Genomic DNA, 8,627 nt, shown 5'->3' on the forward strand with positions numbered 1-8,627 from the left:
GGAACAACAAAGTTACAGAGAGGCTTCTATTGACTCTTCTCTATAATCCCCCCAAGTTGGGTGAAGATTGGGTTTCAGACATCCAAGCTATACACCTAGAAAGTGTGTCCCTCCAGTAAAATGCCCTTTAGCAGCTGGCTTGGGGAAACCCAAACTTCACCAAACTTGGAAGGTTTTTAGAGGTGATTCCATAGAAGCTTCTCTGCAATTTTGGTTTCTTTAGGTGCCTGGGGGGCATTTTATAGCCAACAAATCAATGAATAAAAAAAAGCTAAAAATTCATTGATTTGTATTCATTGAGGGCATTGATTTGTGTGAATATGAACCAACAAATTATTTATTTATTTTATCTATTTGACTTGTATATTGCCCACACCCTGCAAGGGTCTCCGGGCGGCTTCCAACATTAATTAAAACAATTCAGTTAAAACAAACACACTCAAAACCAATACGGTCACATCTATATTCTACAAAAGCAAGAATAAAAAACAAAAACAAAAACACTCTACAAAAACAATCTAGATTCATGACTCTATCAATTAAAATTAAAAACCTTCAATTAAAAACTTCAATAAAAAATTTCTGGAACAGGAAGGTTTTTATCTTGCACCAAAATGTCAGTAATGTCGGTGCCAGCCGGAAGTCGTTTGGGAGGGCATTCCAAAGACTGGGGGCAGCTGCCGAAAAGGCCCTCCGCCTACAGACCATCCCTCTCAACTCACTGAGGGGCGGCTCTTTCAGTAGGGCCTTCTGGCGAGATCTCAGTTGCCGGGTACATTCATATGGAAGGAGGAGGTCCTTCAGGTATCCAGGGCCGAAGCCATTTAGGGCTTTATATTTCAAAACAAGCACTTTGAATTGGGCCCAGGCAACAATTAGTATCCAGTGTAACCTGGCCAGAATCGGCTGAATAGGGTCTCTTGTGGCTCCTCCATCCACCAGTCATGCAGCTCGATTCTGAACCAGTAATCTAGATGGGTTGTTAATAGTGCATGAGTGACTGTCATGTGGCTTCGTTCATCCAGGTAGGGCCACAGCTGGAACAGTTTCTGCAGTTGCAGGAAGGCACCCTACCCACCAAGTGCACCTGGGTCTCCAGGGCCAGACCAAGGTCCAGGAGCACCCCCAGACCATGGACTCTGTCCCTCAGGGGGAGAGCAAGCCCATTCAGTGCAGGGAAATGGCCCTTTAACCTGTCCAACAAAACACCCACTAACAGCACTTCTATCTTGTCTGGATTCAGTTTCAATTTATTAACTCTCATCCGGTCCATTATCACGTTCAGACACAAGTTCAGCACAGAAACTGCCTCACCTGGATTGGTGGAAAACGAGAGGTAGAGCTGAGTATCGTCAGCATATTGCTGACTCCTCAGCCCAAACTTCCTGATGATCTCTCCCAGCAGTTCCATGTAGATGTTAAACAGCATGGGGGACAGTATCGAGCCCTGAGGAACTCCATGACATAAATGCCATGAGACAGAGCAACTGTCCCCCAGCACCACCCTCTGGACACGGTCAGCCAGGAAGGAGCGGAACCACCATAAAACAGTGACCCCAACTCCCAACCCAGCTAATCTATCCAGAAGGACACCATGGTTGATGGTGCCGAAAGCTGCTGAGAGGTCCAAGAGTATCAACAGGGTCACACTCCCCTGTCTCTCTCCCAGCAAAGGCCATCGTACAGGGCAAGCAAGGCAGTCTCCATGCCAAAACCCAGCCTGAAACCTGATTGAAATGGATCTAGAAAATCCATTTCATCCAGCAGTGCCTGGAGTTGCCCGGCCACAACTCACTCCAACATCTTGCCCAAATAAGGGAGATTCGCCACCAGCCGATAGTTAGCCACTGGCCCTGGGTCTAGAATAGGCTTTTAAAGGAGTGGTCGAATCACTGCCTCTTTCAAGGTGGTAGGGACCGCTCCCTCTCTCAAGGAGGTGTTGACGGCTTCCTGGACCCATGTACGAATCCCCCTAGCAGATTTCCCAATTAGCCAAGATGGGCAAGGGTCAAGCAGAGTGGTGGTAAACTGGACAGATCCAAGCACCCTGTCCACATCCTCAGGTCTCAATAACTGAAATTCATCCATTAAAATTTGACCTAAGCCCGGCACACGGGACAGATCCTCCGATTCTACATCAATGGTGGAGTCCAGCTCACTGCGAATCTGAGTGATTTCCCCCTCAAAATGTAAAGCAAATTAGCAATTTTTGAATGAATGTGGTGATTTATTTTTTAATTCATGCCCATCTCCAGTTTTGGGTAACATTGTTACTTCTAACACATTCGTTCCAAGCTCTTATTAGGGGTCACAGTATCCCCAGTTCTCACACTTCTCAGATTTTTAGACTAGAGCTCCCATCACCGCTAGGCAGCAGAGCCACTGGAGTCATAATTAAAATAAGAATTTCAGGTGGCTGGGGAACAGCCCCTCCCTAAGATTTAGGAGAGGTGCTGCCCATCAGGGTGGATAAGAATGAGCAGAAATAAAACAAATCATCTGACTAAAGCATATGAGGCTCTGCTACTCCATTCTAGCTTCAGCAAGTTACCAAACAAAGGTCGCAAAGGGCACTGCAGACCGAAACAACCCCATAAAAGTGAAGAAAACACAATCAGATGAGATATAAGTGCAAGATTATCATTTGCCCCAGCTAAATATGCAGAGATTCACTTCAATAAACAGCATTCTTATTAAATTAATTATTTATTAAATCTTCTTTAAAGCCCTTTTCCAGAAAAGCTCAAGGAGGCTGACCAGGTTAGTGAAACTTACAAAACTCAACTAACTAAAATAACACAGGTAACTCATACATTACAGAAACACACAGCCTCCATAGAGTAATTATCTGTGATGACAATCATATATAATTGCACAACACAACTGAGATGAGGCATCAAAAGACTGCAACATTAAATCTCTGGGAAAAGAGTTCAGTAATAAATGTCTCCAGTTGTGAAAAACAAGACTTGTGTGCTGAATAGGTGGGAATTCCAGGCAAAGCTTCATAGATATTTGTAATCTGTCCATGAAAGTGTTTATGTTTAGACCTCAGGGACAGGAGAGTGAATGGATATCTGCAGAACCAGTCTAGGTCTGTCATCTGAGGTAGAACTCCTATGCAGATGTTCCATAGGTCAAAATCCAATCGGTAATCCCAACTGAAGTAAACCGCTTGAATCAGTATGATTTACTATTCAACAGATGACTCAAAAGTTGGACTCAGGCCACAGGCAAATTATTGGGGCATGTGAAGAGGCATGCCGCCTCAAGCCCCCCCTCCTCCCTGCAGTAAAAATGGAATAACAACAACACTAATTACCAATGTGCATGTGTCTTTCAATCTTCAGACGGGCTTTTAACATCTAATTTTAACGTCACTAGATGCCCTAGGGATACTTTTTAAATATCGTTTTAATGTTTTTCAATGTTTTAATGTTTTTAAATTTGTTTAAATAGCTTTATAGTTTTAAAAATGGTTTATGTAATATCCTTTGTGTTTGTTTTAACAATATATGAGCTGCCTTGAGTCCCTTCAGCAGGAGAAATGTAGCCTTAAACATGTAAAAAACAGGCAGGCAGGCAGGCAGGCAGGCAGGCAGACAAATCCATGCTGCTCTTTCTTCACACTTAAATTTTACTACTGCATTTTCACAGTATGCAAAATCCAGATCCTGGGAGCAAACAAGCAGCCCTTCTTGGGGGACCCTGTACGCAGGTGCTTTTATACAAATGCCAGAAATGTCCAAGTAAAGATAGTAGAGCTGGAACATTTGGTGGCTAAGGATAACATTGATATACAGTAGTGGCCATAATGGAAACCTGGTGGAACTCGGAAAGCCAGTGGGATACCGCAATTCCAGGCTATAAACTCTATAGGAGGGATAGGGAGGGGTGTGTTGGAGGTGGGGTGGCCATCTATATCAAAAAAGGGGTAGAATCCAGCAGAATGGAGATGGACAGCAGGCCTGGCTCCATCATAGAATCACTGTGGGTTAAACTGCCAGGCCCGAGGAGCCGTGTGATAGTGCGGGTGGTGGTGGAGGGGATCTTGAAATGGGGAGACAAATCAGGGAGGTGTCCAAGAGGGACTTCAGGATGGTAATCATTGGGGACTTCATATCAACTGGGCCAATGCATGCTTGAGTCAAGAAAGAGAGACCGGGTTTCTTGATATGTGTAGCGGAACCCCCACGTCATGCCTGTCCATCATTGGAAGCTCAAGGGGAGGAGCCAATGAGAAGACAGAAGGGGTGAAAACAAAGAGGAGAGTTAGACAGTTAGACAGTTAGGGAAGAGAGAGTTGGAGAAAAGAGGTTGGAGATAGGGAACTGAAGAGAGAGTTAGGAGATTGATTTGAGAAAGATGACAGAGATTGGAAAGTTGGAAGGCTAGAAATAATGGGAAGGAGTTCAAATGCATAGTAAATAAATAAATAGAGAGTATTGTAATAGTGAAGAAATATACATACAAACCAAAGTAAAAGCAAATGATATTTAATGAACAATCCTAAACATCTGTGATTTACTCCTGTGATTTGCATAACATCTATATTATCAACAAATCTGTTGAATTGGCAGCACGTGTCTAAGATCTGTTTGGTATTAAGAGAATAATACCTGGTGGCAGCGTGAAGTGAGGACACAAATCCAGAGGGTGGACTTGTGTTTAAGGCAAAATAAACAAAGGACACGGGGTACATGTCACAATATGCTAAATGACTGTGCCTTGGAATAACTTGCCATGGAGCCCACCAAAGGACAGGTGACTCTGGATTGAATATTTTGTGGTACTCAGGACCTGGTTAGGAAGTGAGTTGATTGCATGTAATGTCTTTCGAGTTTTCTTTAAAAATTGCCAAGCAATTGTAAAGTGACAAGATGGGTGGAATGGAGTCTATGACAGAAGACTAGCACCAAATCTCTGCTAACATCAAGTATGACCAACCTTACCCACAAAGCAAAATATAGTAATTTCACAGTTTAAATGACTGAGCTTCTGAATATTCATTCTGTATTCTTTTAAAAATCATCATCATCATCTTAGAACTTCAGGACTGGAAGGGACCCTATGGATCAGTGAGTCCAGCCCCTATCAGGGAAGCAGAATGGGGAATCAAACTCCCAGCCTTTGGCTCCACATCCAGAAACCTAAACCACTGAGCTATATATTTTAAAACAATGTTTTCAATATCTGTATTTAATAGTGTCTACCTTTATACAACCAGACTCAGAGTTGCCTTGCAAACATGATTCTTCTAAGCCTCGTATGCTAATAAAGGGTTAAAAGTTAAAAAGTTATCTGGGAATCAGATAATTGTGTCCTGATTGTACAGGGTCAAAAGATTGCCCCAGATGTGGAGCTGATGCTCCCTTTGAAAATGTATGTCAGGAGACTGGTCTTAGAAATTCTGAGAGAAAGTTTACTGAAGATACATGGCAAAGTATCTCCCTTTTTGGAGGAGTATCATTCCATTTTTTCCTTGAAAGCAAATCTCTCTCTTTTTTTTCTTTAAAGAAAACCTGTGTCTTCATTCTGTTTCTGTGACCTTTCTCTCTAAGTATCTCCCTCCCCCACCTTTGACTGTATACAATGTTACATTTTGCAAAGCTCCTGCTAGCTACCCTGTTTCACCAAAAATAAGACCTAACCTGAAAATAAGTCCTAGTATAATTTTTCAGAATGCTGTTAATATAAGCCCTACCCCAAAAATAAGCCCCAGTTAGGTAGACCGTACCACACATGCTCAGTCCTATAACAGAGTAATTGTTTTTCCCATTTAAAAGGCCTTTTTTGATTATCACTATTTCAGCCTCTGCAGCCTCAGTTCATTCCAAACAGAAAATGCATTTGGTTATCTATTCTCTTTCAAGATAAGCAAACTTGGATTTTTCAATGTATGTGATCTGTTTGAAATCTGGGGACATTTAGAGTTGCCCGTTTCTAAACAGGGAATAAAAGTTTTACTTCTAGAAAATCATAACTCAAAACCTCTTTCCCAAAACATGCACAATTTTGGCACAGAGCAAGAGCAGATTGTCTGATACAACTGTGCCAAACTTGATGTTAATCTGAAGCCCAGCTTAAAAGTTATAATTTTTGTTTGTTTGCGCTGTCTCCATTTTTAGAATTGCCTTATAGAATGTTCATTTGCTCTGCCAGGACAAAATCATTGCTGTACTTTCATGCAGCAATAATAACACAATTGAATCCAAATCACTGAGAGAATTCCCTGAGGGAAAATCTTTGTATTCATGCATTCAGAAATTCAGATGTTCGCTTGTTAATAAACCTGCCTATCTGTTCCGCTTGCTGTGACAGATAATATGATCAACTGGAATTTGGATGCTGCTAGGCACCCTGCATGCACATTCACCATCTTTCCTTCCATTGCCTTCCTAACAATGGGTATGTCAAGGTTAGATCATTAACCTCAAATGAAATACTGTTTTCTGTCCTCATAGACAGATGAAAATTGCCTCCTTTGTTGGTGAGATAGCCCAGCTTCATGGAGAGTGACCTTAAAGCTTGGATGATTCCCTAAGCTCATTTAATTGGTGCAAAAACCTATCAAATCAAGTAGATTAAACTCTTATGCAATAAGCCCCATGTGCCAGACTTTGCGTGTGTCATATAGAATTGCTTGTCATACTAGATCACATTGTGCCCACACAGGATGCGCAGACAAATACCTTATAATTAAACAAGACAGGAAGCTCCTGCTGTAAAATTTAACTGACATTTTAATGACTCTATAATATGAGGGTGAGAATCAGTCTATTTCATGGGTCATGAAAATCTCATTTAAATAATATTTCCCTTGTAGAAATTAATGTATTACACAAACCTTATGAGAGAAGAATACAAGGAGGTGTTGAGATCTTCATGAGGCCCTGTGGTTCCAAAAAGTGTACAACTGTTAAAATGCTTCTCAGTTCCAATGAAGTAACTTAATAGAGCTGAAAAGATAAACATACACTCGCCACCATTTGATAGTCCGAACTTACTAATCACTTCTCAGCCTTTTGGCTAAGATCATGTGGAGTGGAGTACTACTTCAGCTGCCCACGAACATCTCTTTTACCAATGTCCACTCCAAATTTGTTTTCGTCATATGATCAACTTATATGTTTTGTCTGTAACTGTATTTTTCATATTTCCTCTTTTCTTTTTGACTGAAATAAGTACATTTTTTTTTAAAAAAAATACATTTTAATTGGAAAAACTGAGAATTCTCCATATCACATATGTCACATGAGAAAATAAACCTGAGGCCACTTCACGTTTTGATACAAATATTTACTAAGATTTTAAGTGTGGGTCTAAATATTTAAGGCAGGAATGAGGAACAAGTGGTATTACAGAGGTGGCTGGGCTACCACTGCTATTTGCCATGTAGGCAATAAAGGCAATGAGAGATTGAATTGGAGCTGCAATATAATAAACATATGGAAAGATACATGTTCCACATCTGAAACAAGACAAATTAGTTAGTTTGAAAATGCAAATATACTTAGGAGCAAACTGCATATGGTGTTAGATATGTCCCTGCATTTAAAAAAGCAACTTTTGAAAATAAAGAATCAGAGTTATAGAATGATTGAGTTGGAAGGGGCTTGTAAGGCCATTGAGTCCAAGTCCCTGCTCAGTGCAAGGATACAGATCAAAGTAGATCTGATAGACGTTTCTTCAATTTTGTCTTGACTGCCTCCAGCACCAGAGTGCTTACTACTTCCTGTTAGATTATTTGCTATTAAAGATATTTCCAGATAAATGCTGAGAATTGTTGGCTCAAAAAGAAAGGACCATCAGGGTATCCGCAGCCATGTAGAATACTCAGTGGGCACCAGATGTGAACCAAAAAAGAAGTCAGCAAACAAACAATATATATAAAGAAGTAATCTAATACACATCTACTATAAAATATCAAACAGACTTAAAACCACCTATTTGCTATGCACAGCTTAATAAAAGAAAACTAAGAGCTTGTATGTAAAAATGTAACATAAGCTTTGCTAAACATACAAAACAAAAAACAATACATACCAAAAAAGAGGTTGCTGGTAAAACAGAACAAAATGACTCGGCTTCAGGAGGAAAAACATAAAGCAAGCTGAATCAAAGAAGGAGCAGGCATATCAAGGTAAAAGATGAGATAGCAGCAGATACAACACACAACAACTGCTTCGGCTATCGACTAGCATCTGGTGAAAAGGTAGGTAAGGCTTTCCCTTATACCCAGAGAAGAAAAAAAGAACAGGTGTATCTATTACTGTAATAGCCTGAGACATGATACAAAGAAAATAGAGAGAGCCAGGCTATTAAAGGACAAAGGTACATGCATGGCTGCATTCCATTGTACGAAAAAAAAAACCCAACACTCCTTCTCAATGTTCCATGCATGAGCTGGCCAGAAGTCCCATCTTCTCCCATAGGCACTGGAAACAGTTTCTAGACAATGGCTTCATCAGGATGTCAGCTATCATTTCTTTGGTTGAACAATACATCATCTGAATCATGCCATTCAATTGGAGATCACGCACAAACTGGTTTCTCACACCGATGTGTTTTATGCGGGCATTCATCCTCTCTGCCTGCGATAGCATAATACAGCTTTGGTTATCCTT

Source organism: Pogona vitticeps, chromosome 2 (genome assembly GCF_051106095.1).
Source record: "Pogona vitticeps strain Pit_001003342236 chromosome 2, PviZW2.1, whole genome shotgun sequence".
NCBI lineage: Eukaryota > Metazoa > Chordata > Lepidosauria > Squamata > Agamidae > Pogona > Pogona vitticeps.